This window comes from Coturnix japonica, chromosome 1, assembly GCF_054131305.1.
Source record: "Coturnix japonica strain WE chromosome 1, WE-NBRP24, whole genome shotgun sequence".
In the NCBI taxonomy this organism is placed as follows: Eukaryota; Metazoa; Chordata; class Aves; order Galliformes; family Phasianidae; genus Coturnix; species Coturnix japonica.
Window position 1 is genome coordinate 18,180,754 of NC_140663.1, and position 20,314 is coordinate 18,201,067.

Genomic DNA, 20,314 nt, shown 5'->3' on the forward strand with positions numbered 1-20,314 from the left:
CTGCATTAGGAGGGTTCACCTTCCTCCCTTCCCAGCTCCAAACAGCCCTCCTTTTTCTCTTCAAGCCGTTTACAAGTTTTCATTTCAAACTGCTGCATGGTACTGAGGCAGTAAGAATGGGCATTTTCAGCAACCCTACCCTTACTATAGCCAACATAGGGAAGCCCTATCAATAGGAATTTGAATAGGTGATTATCCTTAGCATTTTTCGTAATTAGGCAGCTAACTCATTCATACGAAGCACGAAAAGTGAGTGTGCAAGGCCTTTTGGCTAAGCACTGCAGTAAGTGCTTTATTCCAATCTATTTTCCAGGAGCGATCACACTTTGGATGGAAGCCCACTTCAAACAATTTATTTTTCATGTCTGGACAAGGCAATATAACTTCTACACAATTTAATCTCTTTGCTAAAAGATTTAGCTGTTATAGCTGAAATGCACAAGCTTAACAATAAGGTTAAAATACCCAGGATGCTTAAATCTGAGAAATGCATTTGCTGGCTGTAGATCAGGACAAGCAGAAGCACTTGGCTGCAGCGCAGCGACTCGGTTGAAGCCTGCCAGGCACTTCGCCTGACTCCTCGCCGTCGCCTACAGAACAACCGCTTCAAGCCGGGCACAGAACCGGCCACAAAACCCTATAATTACCAGCAAAGCTCAGTCACCAAGGCTCCTCCAAAAAGTCAGGGAGCAGCTACCACCAGGCCTGGCTCCTCGGGTCAGGAAGGCTGTGTGGAGGAGCTGCTGATTGCCTGGTCCTTCTCGCTTCCCCACATGGCTGTTTCCTTCTGTTCTCCAGCTGCAGTGAGCAGGCTGCAATTTACCTCCTCGCCCTCACCCTCAAATTTGTTTGGATAAACAAGCTCGCCTTTGTTCTGAGCTGCTACTACATTTGCACATTGTATTGTAAATCAGTCCGTATAAAGTGAGGCAGGCCCTTGAACAAGACACTAGCATTTTTGTTCGGAGTGGAATTAAACCAGTAAGAGGCACAGAACTCCTCTTATAAACAAGAGTCTGGAAACAATTGGTTTTTAAAAGGTGAGAGGTTTTAAAAAGTTTACTAAACAAACCTAGCTGGTTACAGCCTATGGAGTCAGCCTACAAACAAGTTCAAGACCCTATAAACTGCCAAAGCAGTATTATTTCTGAAGAAACCTTTAAGCTGTTTAAAAGCTTGCTTTTTCTATCTTTCAAGGGCCCAAGAATTATTGGCAAGTGATTTAGCTTTATTGAGTACACAGAGAGGAATTATTCACAGAGGAAAGGAATTAACTATTTACCTTGACTGTTAAAGACAAGAGACCTAAATAGCATCTAGGCGATACAGGACAAACAGCAGGGAGAAAAATCACAGTAATAATAGTTGAGCACAGGAATACACATCTGCGAAGCCCTTCCCATCAAAGGCTTGGAAAACAGGTCCAAAAATATCTGAAAGGAATGGCTTAAATGCCACTGACCTAGCCTTAAGGCAGAGAATGGACTCTGTATACAGCCTCTTCGAGCCCTTCCTCAAACCTGCTTGCTATTATTTGAAATAAAACTTGTTTGCCAAGACATTTCCCACGAGTTCAGAAAAGTCCAGCAGAAAAGAGATCAAAAATGATCATTGCTTGATAGCCACCCAGATTTGCTGGAGAGCTGCTTCTATAACCCCATGAGAACATGAAAGAAAAAATAAGTACAATTTGCCAAGAGTAAGTTGCATCTGATGTTGTCTGCAGTCCAGAACTGAGGCCCTCTGATAGGATGCTATAGAGAAGCAACAGGATATATGCAGGATGCCATGCACCACTGCAGACAGCCCTGCATCAAGTGCAAAAACTTCATCTCAAATGTAAATTTGACTGGAAAAAATATTTTTCTCTCTTTGATTAATATAAGGGAAGAGGGGACAGAAATGCTATGGATTCTGATTTAAAAGTTATTTGTGCTGATTCACAACAAGCGTGTTAAAATAAATAGTTTGCTACAGGCTCTTTTCTGTACGTCTACCACCTGTGCTACAGAGAAACTCCATACCTCAGTGATTTCAGATTGAAAGAAGACAAGATAAAATGCATGGCCCTTGCTCCACATTCTGGAAGTCACAGTATCACTGCCCAAACTACAATTCTTGTCACGCTCCAACAGCGCACACTCACCCCCAGCAGGCAAAGGCAGAATGGGGAGGTGGGTTCTAATGCCTGCTTGCCCAGCAAAGCACAGCCTGTGCTTGACCACCAGCACCAATGGATCTTCCTTTATGCATTCCTGACTGCAGTAGCTGCCCCCAGGCCTTTCTTAAAGTCCCTCACATCCCCACCAGGCAGAGGGTGGCAAAAGAGCACCAGGCCTTTCCTGAGCACTGCATCCTGCTTTGCACTTCCACCTCTGCCAGAACATGTTGCCTCTTGCTCAGTGATCTACCTTTTGTCCCACTTTTTGGTCTTCAAACAGGTCATTAGTGGATTAATCAGGACTGGAATGCATCCCTGGCGTCAATCATCTGTTGGAGCATGACCTCCTTCCTCTCCTGAGTTGCTCTTTGCACCCTCTTTCCATTGTTTTCCTTCCCTTTCTCAACAGTGCTTCGTACAGGGACTCACTCATTTCATGCCTTTCACCTGGATACAGGATCACAGAGGGGATAAGGTGGGAAAATACCTATAGGATACCCAGAGCATAAGCCCAGGACCCTGTCCAAGTGGTTTTGGGTATTTTCAAAGGAAGACTCCACAACATCCCCAGGCAGCACAGTAAAGAAGCACTTCTTGGTGCTCATGTCACCTGAAGATGACAAAACAGACAGACAGAGGCTCTTACAGGACAAGAAATGCTCTGACCTGAAGCCAGATCCATTTCTGAACAGAGCACACACAGGCTACATAGAAATGGCGTTTAAGGGAATGAAAAGAAGCCATGAAACCATCAGCGGCCAAAGGTCTTTAAACCCTGTAATTTGTGCCATGAAGAGAGATTACAGCCCATCTATCCCAGCTACAGCACAAAGGAATTCAGAGTTACTTGTGCTCCCCTTCCCTGCCTCTTCTAGCCCCCTGCCTAGGCAATACGTAAAGCCACCATATACAATTATGTACCTAACTTGTTTGTGTGACCTGCCAATTCACCATTGCTGCTGTCCTTGCAGAAGCCTGAGCATTATGCTTGGAAAATAATACATTATCTAAAATAATTCCCTGAAGCCTGCCATGACACATGCTTTCCCCAAGTTTTAGTCTGTGCTGATGGCACCAAATGCTCCAGCATTAAGGTTTATTTTCCTGCCTGGAGATAGTGCTGTAAGAACATGGGAAAAACATATCCATGCACACTAACAGTAAACTCTTGCATGAAGTATTAAGGTGATTCTGCCAAATTAAAGAGGCTGTAATATATTTTTAAACGCCTCAGTTCAAACACCCTCTCAGAATGTTACTCACAACAGGGTTTTAAATACCTATTCTTTGACTTACATGCATGATACCTGCCTACCCTTCATTTTTGCTTCATTTTAGTTCAAGGTAGGTAATATTTACTAAATCCACTTGGTGTTTTATTAGGCTCTGAAGAGGCTGTGAGGACCCTCAGGGCACTGCAACTAACCCACACATTACCTGCATGAGGGATGGGACAACACACACCCCCAGATCCCTCAGATGTGAGGAAGGAGAAGCTTGAGCTGGATCTCCCAGAGAGCAAAACCTGCTGTCCCAATGGGCAGTACACTTCAGTCGTCACTCCTGGAACCCATCTCACCTTCTGGGGGCTGTGAGTGTGGGGAGGGAATGTGGATTTCTATTTTGAAACAGCACACAGCTCAGCCTGTCACTTCCTATTGTAAGAATTACTTATTCTGACAACAAGGGGAAAACTTGACCAAAAAGCTTATAACAGCAAGACCACACTGAGTTCTGAACAAAGTAAAACATGCTTAAAACCTCTCAACTAGTATCACTGGGGTGCACGCAAACAATGAGCGGATTTAAGAAGCTTTTCTATGTTCTGCTTCTTCTCCTATAGGATGGCTAAAATCCAGAGCAAAAATATTTAGCAAACAAACCAGAAATAAAAAAATCAACATTCCCCACACCAGTATCTCCCCAAAGACACCAAGAAATAACTCTATTCATTTTTGTGGTTCCAAACAAAGGTGGGCAAGAAGAAAGTGGACAGCCTTGGAAGTGCTGGGAACAGGCACTGCCAGAGGAAGGGGCATCAGGCACCCAGTGCCTGCCATGCCCCCATCTCAGCCTCCTGCCAACCAGGTGACTTGTAACGCCTGGGGTCCAGGTTTGCACATCAGCAGCATGGGGATAATAGCAGGTCTTTCCATCACAGGGGTGTTACAAAGATCAATTAGTTAATGTCTGAAAAGAGCTTTGAAGATATAGCAGGTGGTGAGCATTATTATGCAAATAATGTGACTTAAGAAAATCACAAGTGCTGGATTAATACTAATCCCTTTGATATTTAAAAGACACCATTTTTCATTTTTTAAAGCAGCACACATTTATGCTATACATTTCCACTAGTGCTGTAACAACAAATTTCAACCTTTTCTTCTTGCACAGCTTAATACATAAAACTCTTCTGGAGAAATCTTTACAAAATCTGATCTTGATTCAGAGCAGGAGATAGTGGCAGAAATTATGCATGTTGATGAACTGGATAACTAAATCCCATGCAGGAATATTTCTCAGAGGATAGTGTGTCACAGGCCTAACTTGCTGTAACAAACATTGCAGGGGCTTTCAGTTTTAGGGCTTTTTTTGGAAGCGTTCTAATTTCACGCATAGAAGCACTTGTAAAACAATATAGCTGCTGTATAATTATGCCCTGTTATGTGGCGGAGAGAAGGGAGAAAAAGAGAAGGATATAGTTCTTCCGCTTCTTCAAAGGGTGTATTTTATTTGTATTGAAAAAGAAAGAAAAACACAAAAACAACAAAAGCAAAAACAAATCAACCTCCCCCTCCTCCCCACCCAAAAAAAAAAAAAAAGAAAAAAGGAAAAAAGAAAAGAAAAGAAAAGAAAAGAAAAGAAAAGAAAAGAAAAGAAAAGAAAAGAAAAGAAAAGAAAAGAAAAGAAAAGAAAAGAAAAGAAAAGAAAAGAAAAGAAAAGAAAAGAAAAGAAAAGAAAAGAAAAGAAAAGAAAAGAAAAGAAAGAACCCACAAAACAAATACCAACACCCTAATGTCTCATGACCTTATTTGGTTTTATGCTTCAGATGCAAAGATTTGCAAGGGCCTCCCAGGCGATGAGACCTGGCAGCATCTGCTCCAACACTCATCAAACAGCTGCACAGCCCCTCCTGCACAAGGTGTGTGCAGGGAGGGGGTGGTGGCCCCGGGACATCCCACAAATCCAGCTCGCATTTCCACTGCAGAACGAAACCAGAGACAGGCAAGTGCAAGGAAGCAAAGGTGTTGAGACCAGAGACAAGTGATGGGACCAGGATAAAAATGTATCTGAGCAGTGATGTCAGAAACCAACGAGAGCAGAGGCAAAGAAAGACATCCCCCTGGTTTCCAACCTTGTATTTGAAAGCACTTCTCTCTTTGAAAGCAAGACATGATCGCCAGTGCAGAGAACTCCCCAGTGCGATAAGGACTTGCACTGCCACCCCCCCCACACTTCCCTGAGGAAACCTGTTTCTCGTCTCCTGTACCGTAAAATTTAGTGCAAACCAGCTGGTGTGTTCTGTCTAGAAATCTGCAGAATATTGCAGCGATTAAAACCAGCTTAATACTAACCCTCTTTGGAATGCATGCCTGAAATTGATATTAATGAAGCAAGATCAGATATTAATATTCTGTACAGCAGGTTCCTCAAGCTGTGCTGCAGCACCAAATCAAATCTTTTCCCAAGTTGACATCCAAAATACAAACAGAGCATGGCAGTTGGTATTGACATGGGAGGAAGCAGCAGGAGTGTTTTAAAAGTTTAGAAGCTCTGAAGTTTGCAGTTATAAGAATCTCAGCTTCCTTTCCTACTGCCTCTCCCAAGCAGCAATATTAATGGCTATTCAATGCAAAAATAGGATCTGAACTAGTCACTTCAGTGTTGTTGTTTTTTTTAATCTCCCGATCAATATTAAAAGCATTTAGGAGGAAGGAGTGATTTTGCATTCTAGGAACAGCGAGATGTTTGCAGAGCTACAAAAGAACACTAGCGAACGATTTACTTTGCATGCCTGTGCTTATAATTGATGTTGTGATATTGTATTTTAAACGGACCTGATTCTACAAGTACACCATTTATTACACAAGCACACACTCAGTGTAATCTCAGTGCATTCTCATCAGTCAGAGTCACACTATTTAAATACAACATAGGTCCAAACCACCACCTGAGGGTCATTCTTCAGCCAGGAGGAGACTCTAGAGAATCTCTGACCACAAAGGCCTGAGGACCAGTGATTTCTCCTGCTGAGTCTGCCAACATTGAGCAGTAAATCTACACTTTTGACCCTGGGCAAGTAAGAATAGCCCTGCCCTTCACTTCACGTCTCCTGTAAAAGAGCAGCGACTTCCACCTCTGGATAAGAGCCAACAGGCCACCTGCTGCAGGACAGCACACAGCCCAAGTGGAAGGAGAAGGCAGCAGCGTGCTTCTTTCATCATCACAGAGAGTCAAAACCTGAAGGAGAAAGTGAGTTTCTCCCTTGAGTACCCCCAGCCTGGTTGAGCATGCACACAGAAGGTTTGGCGTCCCCATCTCTATACTCTAGTTAACTCATCTTTTCTGAACATTGGACAGCTGACCCCTTATGAGCAAAGCAATCTTATTTCTCTGTAAATAGCAATACAGTTTGAGGTACATCGATCCATCTTATTGAAGATCACAAATATTTATAATGAAGACTGGAAATGATAAGCATTTTCAAGACTTCTGCATGTACAACCTTATCATACCAAGGTGGAAAAAAAAAACCAAAAACACAAAAAACAAAACACTACCAACCTAGATGTCACCTATAAAAGATTTGTCTTCAGACTATACAGAAAAGCAGCTGCTGTAATTGCAACAGACAAGCAGATAAGATTCTGTATTCCTGTCTGATAATGAAGCCCTTTAAAACAGCCATTCAGAGGGCAACAGACCTGGGTACCTACCTGGTTAGCTTCACACAAGGTAAGCTGTGCAGGTACAGGCTGTCTCAATGAGTACTGATTCCTCAGCAAATAGGCAGAGAATGGGAGCTGGCATGTACTGAAGAGATTACTCTGACAGAATGGAGCTCAACCATAAAGCTTCCGGACTTCTCATCTCCTGGGTTTGGTAACATCTGCATCATATTTGCATTGTATTTATCTAAATAACCTTAACCTCATTAAGGATTCACAGGTAAAAAAGCAAATGCTGAATCAAATCTCACAAAGTAGCGTCTGCTTCTTGGGGGATAGACTAAGCAGAAGGCTGCATCGTGTCCTAATTTCTCCTAGGTTTGTAAAGTGGATAGTCATGATTTCACTCAGAAAAAAAAATACATATATGCCAGTTGAGCTGAAGCTTACTTGAACTACAGAGCAAGAAATGTTACTGTGTGGTGTGGAATGCTTGACCTCGTGCTTTATTGAAGCACAGCTATTTAAAAAGAAATCACTGCAAGAGCACATCATCCTCACCTTGTGGCTTATAGATATACATATGACTAAAAAACATACTCTAATTGTAATCTTTCCTCTCCCTTCAGGTAAACATAAAAGCTTAACATTAAATCTGTACTAAAAAAAAAAAAGAATAAATCAGCTCATACATTGTAGGGACTACAAGTACAGCCAGATGAGGCCCTTGCAGCTGAGCTCACTGCTCTGCATTTGGCACGAGCACAACTGAAATATTCCAGAAGAAGACAGAATTGTTGCATTCTTTCAGATGTTTTGAGTTAATGTTTATGGCACTCAAGGAATTTAACAAAAAAAACAGCAAGCCAACCTTCAGTGAGCTTCAAAATCTTTACTCAGGAAACACAATGGGAAAGTTTTCACACGCCAAAGCATGCTTTCCTTCTAAAACACATCAATTGTAATTATGTTGTATATTATATATAATTACATATTATTTACCCCTGTACATAGTACAGATCCTATTTCTGAAAAGGAATAGAGTGCACTCCGTGTATATAGCCACTTTTCTGAAGGGGTCAGAAACCCATGAAGGAGAAAAAGTAGGGGTTATTGCAATAGAGCCATTTGAAACACGCCAAGGGAGTAAAGTCGCTAATGAAGAGGCTTCTTTTGGGAAAAATGCCTCCATCTTTCCATGGGTGAGCTTGAATTGAAGTCATGTTTGTGCTCGTAGCCTCATTAGATTATAACTCAACTGTTGACTTGAATTCTTGTAAGCCCTATACACAAGGGACTTGCCCTCTCTCATTTGGAGGGTATCACATAATGGATATTTATCTATAGAGATATGCCATCTCCTCGTAGCCGAGCCTCGAGGTCAATAACCTCAGCTCTAGTTTTCACATTTAACAAATTTTCCTATTGCTCAATTGGCAGAGGCTGTTCAATACCAAGGCTGGAGCTAAGAAGATTAAGTGTTAACCATTTATTTGTCAGCTTTTTAAAGACGCATCCTTTTTAAAGTCAATTTAAAAATATATATATATTCTCCCTTCTAGAATAGTTCTAAAATTCATTTTTAATACCTCCTCCTTGCATTAAAACAGCTGGAGGGCAGAGCTGGGCTGTGCATATACATATCCTATGACAGGTATCATGCCCTGTGAGTGCTGTGTCCCTGCCATCCCAGCAACTAGAGATACAGTTTTTAAATCAAACATAAACACAGAAGCAACCTGGAAATTCTTTTAAGTTACCTCCAAGAGCCTAAGAGGGCTAAGAATGCTCATATTTCATCAAAATCTGCTTCAAAATCATGTTTTATTTATTTTTTTATTTATTTCCCTCCACTTCATCCTTGATTTTTTTACTTCTTTTTACCGCAGCAAGCAATGAAACAGCTCAATATACATGAATATACATTCAGTACATGAACTGGGGAGATTTTCAAAAGCCTCACATTTTTGAAGGTTTTCCTAAAGCTTCCCAAAGAAGAATATGAATTACCTGTGCAATGGCTCCATTCATTAAAAGGCAATTTGGTGTAACAATTCCATGCTCTGAATTTACTCATACTTTAAAAAGAGCCAAGAGACATCCAGGGATGCTTTGTAGCATGAGGGGAGGTAGGAAACTAATTTTCCAAGTGCTCTGTTTACTTTGCATACCTTGTGGGCAAAAATTGGCAAGAAAGAACTGGAAGTTGTTTGCTTTGAAATTATCACCCCATTTACAAGATTCAAGAGCAAAGTCTTCTAAAAGGAGGTAAGAGGGAAAAGGAAATGACTACATGCATGGTTAGCACTACACTACTAGCACAGCCCATGTGCTGGTAATACACAGGAGGTCATCAGCTAAAAAAGAAAACCATTGGGCACTGAGAAAGTTGGCCTATTCTCACACTCCTCCACAAAGTGCATATAGACACCATGCTTAGAGCATCCTTTGAGAATAAAAGTCCTAGCAAGGTCCATGCAAAATGGCTGTATTCAATTTAAGGCCACCTTGTATTATTCCCAATGGAAGGGAACCACACAAGGGCACTGCTGTTATTGAATACACAAACTCAACACCCAAACTTTGTTCGTAAAAGCCTCCTCTTCCCTGACTAATAGGGCCACCCAGAAGGGGGTGAGAGACAGACACCGCCATGGCTTGATAGTACAAAGAATTTGGCAAAAATATGAGCTAAAGTGAGTCTTGAATAGTCTTTTCCTCCCAATCCCAACTCCTCCTCCCCCCACCCCCCCTTTTTTTTAACCCTTTCAGCTTCTCAATCCAAAACTGTAAAGGCGCACGTTTTGGTGTGGCCATGCTGTAAAACACATCACAGTTGCAATCAGGCTTTTAAAATAACTTCTTTCAAAGCCATAAAACAGCTACATGTGATACACTTTGATGCCAGATCAGCTCTTCTGTGCAATCCACAAAACAGTAGTGGTTGCAGAACCAAGTAGTTACCAGTCACTGATTGTGGGAACAACTCACAGGAGAGTTGCCACCAATGCCTCCATATCACTGACTGATGGTCTATGCATGCTGCTAACCCACTTGGTACAGGCCAAACCATGGGTACCCTTGTGGGTACAGAGGGCTTGAAGTAGAAGTGCTTTACAGAAGGCTCTGCTCAAGCCAGGAAATCTGGGTATGTAGATCTCCTCTTGCATAGGGGTTTTTAGGACAAGGAGCAGGACAGATACCAAAGCCAGCAGGCCTTCATCCTTTCTGGTCGAGAAAGAACACTGGCATCCATTTGCCATACTTACATATTAAGACAAAATACTCATATAAAACTGCATTTTTCATCTTGGGATTCTGCAAAATTCCTCAAAAAGCATCAATCAAAAATATATATATATCAAAAAAGTTTAAAAAAATCAGATTAACTGAAATTATCTGCTAAATGCAAAACAAACCCAAAGGCCATACTGTCACCAGTCAAGAAACCTACAAGACTTCACTGCATACAGCAGATCATATAAATGGCGCTCTAGCATCAAAAGCAGCTACACACAAAGCAGCCCAGACTTTGTGTATGCTAACAAACAGGCCTGTTTGGTCTGGCAAATGCTATTAGCACATTGCAGGAGTTTTGGAGGGAGACACAGCAGCAAACAACACGACCTTGTCACATTACTGTACGTGAAAGATGTGGGTAAAACAGAAAAGACTCAGAGGGAGGGAAGGGATGCAGGTATGTAACCACAGATTTAAGGCCTCTTCTCCCAACAACCTTAGTAATAATGTACAGAAAAGTCCTCATTGCTGCTTCATGAAAAAGCTCCAAACTTCTGATACTGCTAAATTCTCTGATATCAGAGCTCTCATTCAAGTATAATTCAAGTAGACTAATTATGCCACAGACAACAGAAAACACAGGCTGCCTCTTCAGATTATCAGTAGGAGAAAATAGCATGAAGAGTTTAGTTTCAAGGATGCTGTTTACATTTCTAAAATGTACTTATTTATTTCACAGGCTCGAGGATCAAAATGAACAGATAATGACTAATTGCTACAACTGGGAGAAGTAAATTGGGAAGTTCTCACGAAGCACACCTGTACACAATAATTTGAAGAGCAGCAGAACAAGCAATGCAGATTGTCAAAGTGCAATTAGACAAGTGGAAAGTGTTACTCTGAGTAACTGAGATACTATGTTTTGATAGCTAAGTTACCTTGGAGATGACTCACGCACAAGTTGCTAAGTGTCATTTTACACTATAGGTCCAGAAGGTACAAAAGTATGCATAAAAATCACTATGAAATCAGAGAGCATCAATCAGAAATGTAGAGTAAATACGTTTTCCTGGCAGAATATTAAACTTAATTTGAGGTCGCATTTCCACCTAAAGCCAAAGCAAATAAACCTCCTCATGGCCATCTCTTCTCTTGACACACCCAACCAACAACAATGCTGAGCTCTACAAGAAGACCTCCCCTTCCTCAAGTGAGCAACACACAACTTGAGAAGGAGAAAGAGAGGTTAAAAAAACCAACCAAAACAAAACCAAAAAACATCAATCCAAGCAAATCCTTAAGCCCACCTGAGCAGCACGACCACCACCAGCAAGAGGGAGCTCCAGTGCCTCAGGCTTCTGTGCAAATAGCTGCCGGGACAAAGCGCCTTTTGATGCGTACTTGTTCCTGCTGGGAGAGATGAAGAGAAGATGCTTTAGTTAAAATATAAGACAAGAGGCTGGACAACATGCACAGCTGAAAAGAAATCACCTGCTCCATGAATTTCTTAGTATAATTCTTAGTACCCTAAGCAACAAAAAAGCATTTGGTAACTGGCATTTCAAGAAAATGAGGAATTTTCCAACATGTCATTTTTATAAATGCAATCGGGAGTAGAGTAAGGCAGGTGAAATCTATTGATTTCATGCTAAATTCAGCAAGTGAAGGCTTAACAATGTGTCAACAAACATCAAATCAACCAGATTTTAAGAAAAGAATATAAAAAATACATGCCAAATAGATTAAAAAGCAGTTAAATGAAAGATCTCAGAGTTGTCATTGCTGAATAACATCACAATGCAACTGTAATACTCCTTGTGCAGTTCACAGAGACTGGAATTATGCTCTATATCACTTATTAGTTTTATTGGCTGCCTGGAAATAAGCGCATCCTCGGCAATAAAATTAATGGATTACATGGTTTAGTAGCATGGTAAATAACAATAGAAAGGATATCACACAGAGTTATCTCAATAATTTGTCAAGCTGAGCTCATTCCAGCCAAAACACTCTTAAGACATCTGAATGCAGAAGTATCTAACTAGTAATAAGGAATGCAAGTAGATTTGCAAATCAGTGGACCGTGAAGTTAAGAAGGAAATCACAAAGGATAAAGAAATCCTCATAGACACATAACCAAGCATCACATTGGGAGCACCTGTTGTTATTAAAGAGGCTAATGTGGTCAATGGATGCAAAGATACAAAAATAAACAGAAACATTGGATGGGGTAGGACAACATGTAGCAGTAATGAGCAACATGGAAGCACTACACCCAGTCCCATGGCTGATGCTAAAAGAAAAAAAAAAAAAGAGAGATGAAAACGATGTTGAACAACAAACCCAGAATGATGTTGCTCTGCATTTTCACTGGTGTTATTGAACACCGCATCAAATGCACAACGGACTGTGAAATGCCTGTAGACCATCACAGCTAAATGTCAAAATTAGACACCATCTGTTAATGAACATTAAAGGCATCTCCCTGCAGTAAGTACAGGCATACCAGGTCATGCGGTTGCCAACATAAGGAAAATCTTTTGGGTTTTCAATTCAACGGTTTGGGTGGGCAGGAGGAGGCAATGCCTGGAGCACACCGCTCACGTTCTCACTCACAGGGTCCTCTTTGCAGCTGTAGAGTCAGGGATTATTGAAAAACTACTTATGAGTACTTGCAAGGACACTTTGTATCTGAGTAACAGCCACTGAGGTTCAACCTGTATCTTCATGTAGCACATTCAGGAGGAAAAACAAACAAACAAACAAAAAAAAACAAAAACCAAGAAGCAACCAAGTTTGATTGGTTTCCTAGGTTTGCAGCTTGCACTCTGCAGAGCTCTATTTCTGCCTTGTGATCACTCTAGCACTTACATGGGCTGTCAGTGAATTCAGGAGGGAAAAAGTTTCCATTGCTGATGATATGAATCAAAATCGCATGTAAAATCACCACCCACCAGCTCAGGCTACCCAGGGCCCCATCCAACCTGGCCTTGAGCACCTCCAGGGATGGGGCATCCACAGCTTCTCTGGACAACTTATTTCCAGTGCCTCACCACTCTCTGAGTAAAAAAAATTGTCTCTAACATCTAACCTAAATCTCCCCTCTTTCAATTTAAAGTCATCCCCCCTCTCCTTTCAGACCATGTAAAAGGATGCTCTCCCTCCTGTTTAGAAGCTCCCTTCAAGTATTTGAAGGGCTCAACATGGACTCACCACAGCTTTCTCTTCTCTATACTGAACAAAGCCAGCTCCCTCAGCCTTTCTTCCTAGGAAAGGTAATCCAGCCCTCTGATCATCTCTGTGGCCCTTGTCTGGACCCACACCAGCACCTCTATGTCTTTCCTGAAGAGGTTAAATTATTGCCATTTTTTTGGCCATAAAATTCAACAGGCCCACTGCTACATCTCAACCAATTTGTCTCATACTGATTAAATGAAGAAAACACCCAAGTTCAACACATCACACCAACATATTAATGAATGATACATAAACGATCCCCTCATGTATTTAAGAGAGATACAGCATATCTTGGACTTTCAGTTGCAATGAAGGCAACTGGAATCATTAGAGAGAAACGACTGACTAAATAACTATGACAAGATGAAGGAAACTGTGCCCTACTACTGTGAGCCAGGTATTACATATCTTCAGGAAAGTATTATTTGCCACATATACCTAGTGATGTCTAAGAAAAAGGTGACTAAATTTTCCCTTTTGATTCTGATAGGGAGAGATATCCATTCTGATAGAACTCTGGGAGATCTCACCTTGCATTACAGTGGCACTTGTTTTACCAAATCAATGTATTTCATTTTCCCTGTCCTTAACTTTCTTCCTGCGGCTGAAGACACATGAATAATAACTATTTTCCTTCATGGATTAAATAATTGGTCCCTCCTCAGTTCTAAATAGCAACACAACTAGGAATGCATGTGCTACATCTTCTTTATGTACAACTGAATTACAGGTGCATACATCTGTCAGGAAGTGGTACTGTCTCTTCTTAAGCTACATAGAAACCGCTGGGAAAAAAAGACGTGAGGAGCATATTCCAGGAATTTCTATATATTTAAAACACATCCAGTTAGTACAGCCAGAAGATTAAGCTTGAAATATGAGACTTTATTTCTATGTCACTTCTCTAGGAGACCTGGGAGACACAGCTATCACCCTAATGATCTCTAGACACAGGAAGATTACTGTTGGGTTTATAGGAGTTCCCTTCAAACTAAGCTGGATTAGTTCTACATGTCAGCTCATCTAGAAAAATGCTAGCCACATCTATTCAGCAATAAGCACCAACTTATCTTTTTTTCTAAACAAATGCAACTTCTGTAACAATTAAGCTTAAATGATAAAAATTACATGGATTTTATTCAAAAAATAAAATTGAAGTCAAGTTGATCACTGACAGTTCCTGTGTACTTCATCTAGCAGAACACTCTTGATGGGTCTACCGAAAGACAAGAAGGACAGCTTGAATGGCAAAGTTTCTCCACTTCTTTCTGGTTTGTTGTAGGATCGAGGATTTAATACACTTCTAACAGAAAGAAAGAGATGACATATCTGCAGCATAAAGAAAGTGACTGCTGCTGCCAAGCAACACAAAATCCATTCACTGCAAATGACCAAAAGGCCTCTATTCTTTACTTGAGGCCCTAAATTACCAATATCAGTTACTGAGAAAAGCCAGCAAAACAGATGAAATAAGGCCATAATTAGATAACCAACTTTCTGAAAACACACTTCGAATGAAAAATTCCTATTTGCAGTTCTTTCCAGTGCTACCAAACTGTTTGTCTATGGGCAGGAGGTGGAATAGTCCATATCCAGCATCAGCCCAGGAAAGCAGAAGCTTGACAGCTAACCATAGAGGTGGAAGACAGTCAGAAGTGCCTTATAAGGTGCCGGGTGAACTCTGTCCTCTGGCAACTGCCAGGGAACTCAGCACGGAGCTAATCATCAAGCTGCCCCGGCGCCAGCACTGGCTCACGGAAGCTAGATTTCAAAGAGAAACCAAACAACCCAAGGAGCACGTGGTGGTGACCACAGCTGTGCTGACACACTCCCAGGGTTGAACTCCACCTCGCACTGCAGCAGCCTGCACCTGGCTGACTAAGCAGAGGTTGCTTGGCTTTGGCGGTTTTAACTGTTGTTGCTGATCTTTGTTAGGTAAGGATACTTCAAGGAGTTATAAGTCTTCCCTTCACCATCCAAGACAGAAAGAAGCTTAGAGAAATCCAAAAAGCTATCTATTCCTAAAGAAACAGAAATCAAGAAATGATCAGTTTTAACAGATAACCATGATTTACCTGCCTAAGGACAAGTCCCAACCCTCCAGTGTTATGCAAGCACGTGTCCTCAACCTCCTCCATTCACCTGCTTCTTTAGAGCCTCCCCTGGGCAGACTCCACAGCCTCTTTCTAAAGAAAGATCTGAGCAATTTTCTGGACAGTTAGGGAGCTTCTCTGTAACATTAAGCTGCTGATGGGTACATAAATGACCATCCTCAACTTCATTTCCTTATTTCCTCTTTGCCTGTGCAAGTTTTGACCAAACAAGGAATAGGAGGTTAAAGTACGTACTGTCTAAATATTACACTTAAAGAGATACCCTCCAAATGCCTCACTCAGGTTATGTGTGTGGTGTTTCTGTTTGTTTTTTTAATGAGATTTAAGAGCCTACTATCAAATCCAAGCTGGCCCCATATTTAAACAAAACTCTTGAAGTTATACTTGACTAATTCTAGTTGCACCTGGCTTTATTACACCTAATGATTGCTGTATGTCTTTTTTAAATTCTAATGGAAACCATCTAAACAGAAGAGGACCACCACCACCACCCTCTCTCTATAAACTGGAGACCCCACAGTGATTGGACCAGAAGGAATGGTTTCAAGTTACGGCAGGGGAGATTCAAGCTGGACATTAGGAAGCATTACTTCTCAGAAAGGGTGGTCAGGCACTGGAATGGACTGCCAGGGAGGTGGTGGAATCACCAACCCTGGGGGTGTTCAAGGAAAGACTGGATGTTACATTGAGGGACATGGTTTAGTGGGAGCTATTAGTAGTAGGTGAATGGTTGGACTGGATGATCTTTTAGGTCTTTTCCAACCTTGGTGATTCTATGACTGAGATACCGTTCAAGTAAGGGCAAAATAGAAATCCACTACTGAATCAAAAAGACAAAGGTAAAAAAAAAAGTAGAAGGAATGCTTCATTAGAGTTGTTTGTTTACTTAATTCAATTTGTAATTGTTTAGACTCTCATCTCACTAAGAGGTGCTAACTTTACTTAAAGAAGGACCCACAGTTTTGATTTGCATAAATCAAGCACATTTAATGAAGTGCACATTAGCTCATCATCACGTTGGTTCTGATGAGGAACTGCATAAGCGACAATGCCAAGCTATTTTGGGGAATATTCATTATACATCTACAGAACTGTCTGACTGGAGGAAAGTGAGAACAAAATGATAGTAAAAGAACGGCAGCAATTACTTTTCTAGCAGTTAACGTTGCCATTAACTGCTTACTGGCAAGAGTTTAAAGTTGCAAACCCTAATTTAAGCTTGTTACTTTAATTTTACAGTTGTAATTCAATAGTCAGAATGTGGCACTGCTGTAATAAATATCTTCATTCAGTGCTTCACGTGATGAACGTTTTAAAAGTGAATGCAACATTTCAAAATCTAAGTGTTACAGAAATATAAATGATTAATATCATGTCATCATTAAAAAAAATACATGTGTACTAACAGTTTTCTTAAAAACAAGCCAGAATTTAAAGACGTTAGCAACAAGTCACTGGTATTTTTGTTATTCACAGGCATTCATGAAGGGAATCACAGAATGGCTTGGGTTGGAAAGGACCTCAAAGATTATCAAGCTTCAATCCCCAAGAGATCTCCCTTCAAATGTACATCTGTATTTGGGGAGCTTATGTACCCACGGCAAACAGCCCCCAGTTTTGGAAAGCTATTTAAAGCCCATATGCCACTTCCAGTAATATCTGCAGGAAGACTCAGGCAGCAAATGGCTGTGCCCCTAGTGAGGACATTTTGTATACTGATATCTGTAATTCTTCAGTTAGATGCACAAAGAAAGATTTGGAGAGAAGGGAAAACACACCCTTCTGCTAATTCCCAGAATCCATGTGGGAGGAAGGATGGGAAGAGGAAAGCTGCTTACTGCTGCCTTCTGAAACCCAGCAAGGTGAGTGCCATGATAGAGACCATCACACTTCCTCCTCCTGCACAGAACTGCCTCCTGCTGCTGGGGATCAATAGGAAAGTAGCTCAGCTGAGTCACATTTTCTAGGGAAAACACCATTTCCAAAAAACGTGAGTGCAGTTGTGCTCCAGTTCTTGATCACACCCAATTTAGCTGACCCCAGCTGTTTGCCTTGTCCCTCTGCCAGCACGGAGATGAGCAGGAGGCTTCATGCTACCAGACTTCCCCACATTACACTCTAGCATGAACAGACATACAGTACAGCTCACATTCATGTGCCAGGCTGTAAACACTGGCACACTCGAGCTCCAATAGGAAACAAGGCTGGATAGCAAAGTAACCTCTGGCAAAAGGACAGGAGGAACAGCTGGATGCTTCAGCTCCTGGAGCACAAGTCAGAGTCACAAGTGTAGTTATTATGCCATCCTTCCCGTGTTGTCAGCAATCCGGGAGTATCAGAGAAATCTGGTTAAGAAACTGTTACAGCTGCTTATCAAGAGCATCCAAAGCTTCAGGTGTATGTCTGGGCTTCGCTTTACTACAAAAAGCAGCATCAAGTTTAGCTGGATCAACATCAGCTTTGCTCAGTTATATCAGATGGCTGTAAAAGCATTTTAAAAAGAGAAGTTTCTACTCTGCCTTCAGTCAGACTTGGTTCCCACCACGCTTGGGAACCACAAGTATTCAAGGCAGCGGGGACAAGCCACGCCAGGCTCAGAAGCAGACTTCCTCCCTTTTGTTTTGGCTGGAAGCATGCTCTGTTCTGGCCTTTCCAGGGCAGGCAGCAGCCCCCGCACCAGAGCATGCGGGATCCCAGGAGGATGGGTACGGAGTGCCGAGCTCCCTCCCCGGAGCACAGAGAACGGGTTGCCCAGCTGATCTGCCCACAGCCAGTAGGCAGCCCCACTCCCACAAAGCTGGTTGTGTACTGCAAGGTTTAGAAAGGCAGGAGAAAGAATTTCCAGCCCAGCTTTGGGGCTGTCACCCCTAGAAAAGGAAAGCTAGAGGTGATGCCAGGTACATGCCAGCAGCCCATTACTTACCGACCCCAGCTTCCTTCTAGATTCCATTGTAATGAGAACATAAATAGCAGAACAAGCATATATCGCTCTTGAATGAATTACCTATTGAGAGTTCCCTCTGGTGTTCAAGAAGTTAATCATCACATTCAAGGTAACAACGTTAGCTACAAAAACACCAAGTTCCTCCACAAACAAGTTTTCATACCACGGCGAGAACAGCAATAGAGACGGGACCGCAACCTTGCAACAAACTGACAAAGGCGATGCTATTCCCAGTTGAGCACCAAAAACTTGCAGTTCTTTCTCCGTATATTCACCCCAGGTCTGACTAAGGCAGGAAGAACCCCGGCTATTTATTGCCGGTGCCTTCTGTCTCCGGGTGGCACCAGCACTGCAGCCTCCCAGAAGACAAAGTCACACACGCAGGTACAGCCCATCCGCAACAGGGAACGGCAAGGTGTTCCGCACTGCCCCAATAACTATGCTTTGAGTCACGACTGTTTCGGGCCGGCACTTTCGTTCACCGGCACGAACCAGGAGCGAAGCTCAGTATATCTAATTAACAGTTTGGAAAGAAAGTTTAAAGCTGCCTCCGCAAAGAGACACAAACAAAACGCAGCTGAGCTCCCGAGCTGAAACCGGCCTTTGCGAGTGGGCGGAACGCGGGGCCGCACCGCGGCGAGCAGGCGGCGAACTCGGGGCTGTCCGGCACCGGGCGTTGCGAAACCCGGGCGGAGAGCGGGTGCTCGGTGGGCACCGGGACAGCCGCAGCTCGCAGCGGGGGGCCGCGACGCCTGCACAGCGACGGAGGAACCACGCCGGGAGCGCGGAGCCGCGGTTCGGGAGCCCCGTAACCAACCCCGGCCGGGGCGCGAGCAGCGCCGGCCCCGTCCCTGCCCGTCCCTCCGCCCTGCCCGAGGCGGGGAAGGGGGAAGTTGCAGCGCCCGCGATCGGCGGCTGCAGGCGGGGGCAGAACGGGCAGCTCATCTCCGGCACCGCGCGCGGCGGCAGGGAAGGGGCTGCGTTACCTTCAACAGGTGCAGACGCCGGCGGAGGCAGCCCGCGGAGCGGACCCTCGGCGCGGAGGCGGCTCCCGGCAGCTCGGGGCAGCGGCGCAGGGCGGAGGCGGCTCCGGCAGCCCCCCGGCGGCCGCCCCTGCTCCCAGCGGGCCCCGCCGCCGCCTCGCCGGAGTCAGCGCGGAGGCGGCAGCGGCTGCGGCCACCTCGGAGAGAGAAGGGAGGGAGGGAGGAAAAGAGGGAGGAGAGAGAGAGAGAGAGGAGGCAGCGAGAGAGCAGAAAAAAGCGCCCCGAGAGGGATCGATCGACCGTCACATGGCGGTCGCGATCCGCCACCGCCCCCCGACAGCCGAAGCCTACGGCGGGGAGCCGGAGAAAAGCTGCGAGGAGGGGACACACCTGTAGGCGCAGCACATATCCGCTGTGAGCACAATGCGAGACAGGAAACTGAAAAAAACAGCCCAGGGAAGGAGAGAGGCTCCCGTTCGTCCCTCCTTCCCTCGCTCCCTCCCTCCCTCCCTCCGTCCTCCTCCTCCTCCTCCTTCTGCTCTCTCCACCCCCTGGCCCTGGTCAGGCTCCGCTGTCTCCTGCAGGCAGAACCAGGCGGAGGGTCGGCGGGAGGAAGGAGCGGCACTTTCTCCCTTTCCCTTCCCCTCTTTTCATTGTTCCGCCCGCCGGCCAGGCGCGGCCGGGGGGTTCCCCCGCGGGGCCGGGAGCTGCCGGGAATCGCCGGGAGCCTCGAGCCGCGGCCGAGC

At 43.7% G+C, this 20,314-nt stretch overlaps 1 protein-coding gene across 11 annotated transcripts in view; it reads right to left on the reverse strand.

Moving 5' to 3' along the window:
- Nucleotides 1-20,000, reverse strand: part of PLXNB2 (plexin B2) — a 245,409-nt gene extending 225,409 nt beyond the window's left edge. For 4 of the 11 annotated variants that reach the window (XM_085521023.1, XM_015852610.3, XM_085520767.1 and 1 more), the window contains exons 1-2: nt 19,959-20,000; nt 11,598-11,700 (exon numbers count right to left, since the gene is read on the reverse strand). The gene's annotated coding sequence lies outside the window, so the exon portion shown is untranslated. Of the gene's footprint in view, nt 1-11,597; nt 11,701-18,645; nt 18,662-19,571 lie in introns of those variants that run through there. The other 7 variants (XM_085521146.1, XM_015852624.3, XM_085521181.1 and 4 more) reach the window with 5 other exon arrangements.
- Between the last annotated feature and the right edge of the window lie 314 nt (nt 20,001-20,314).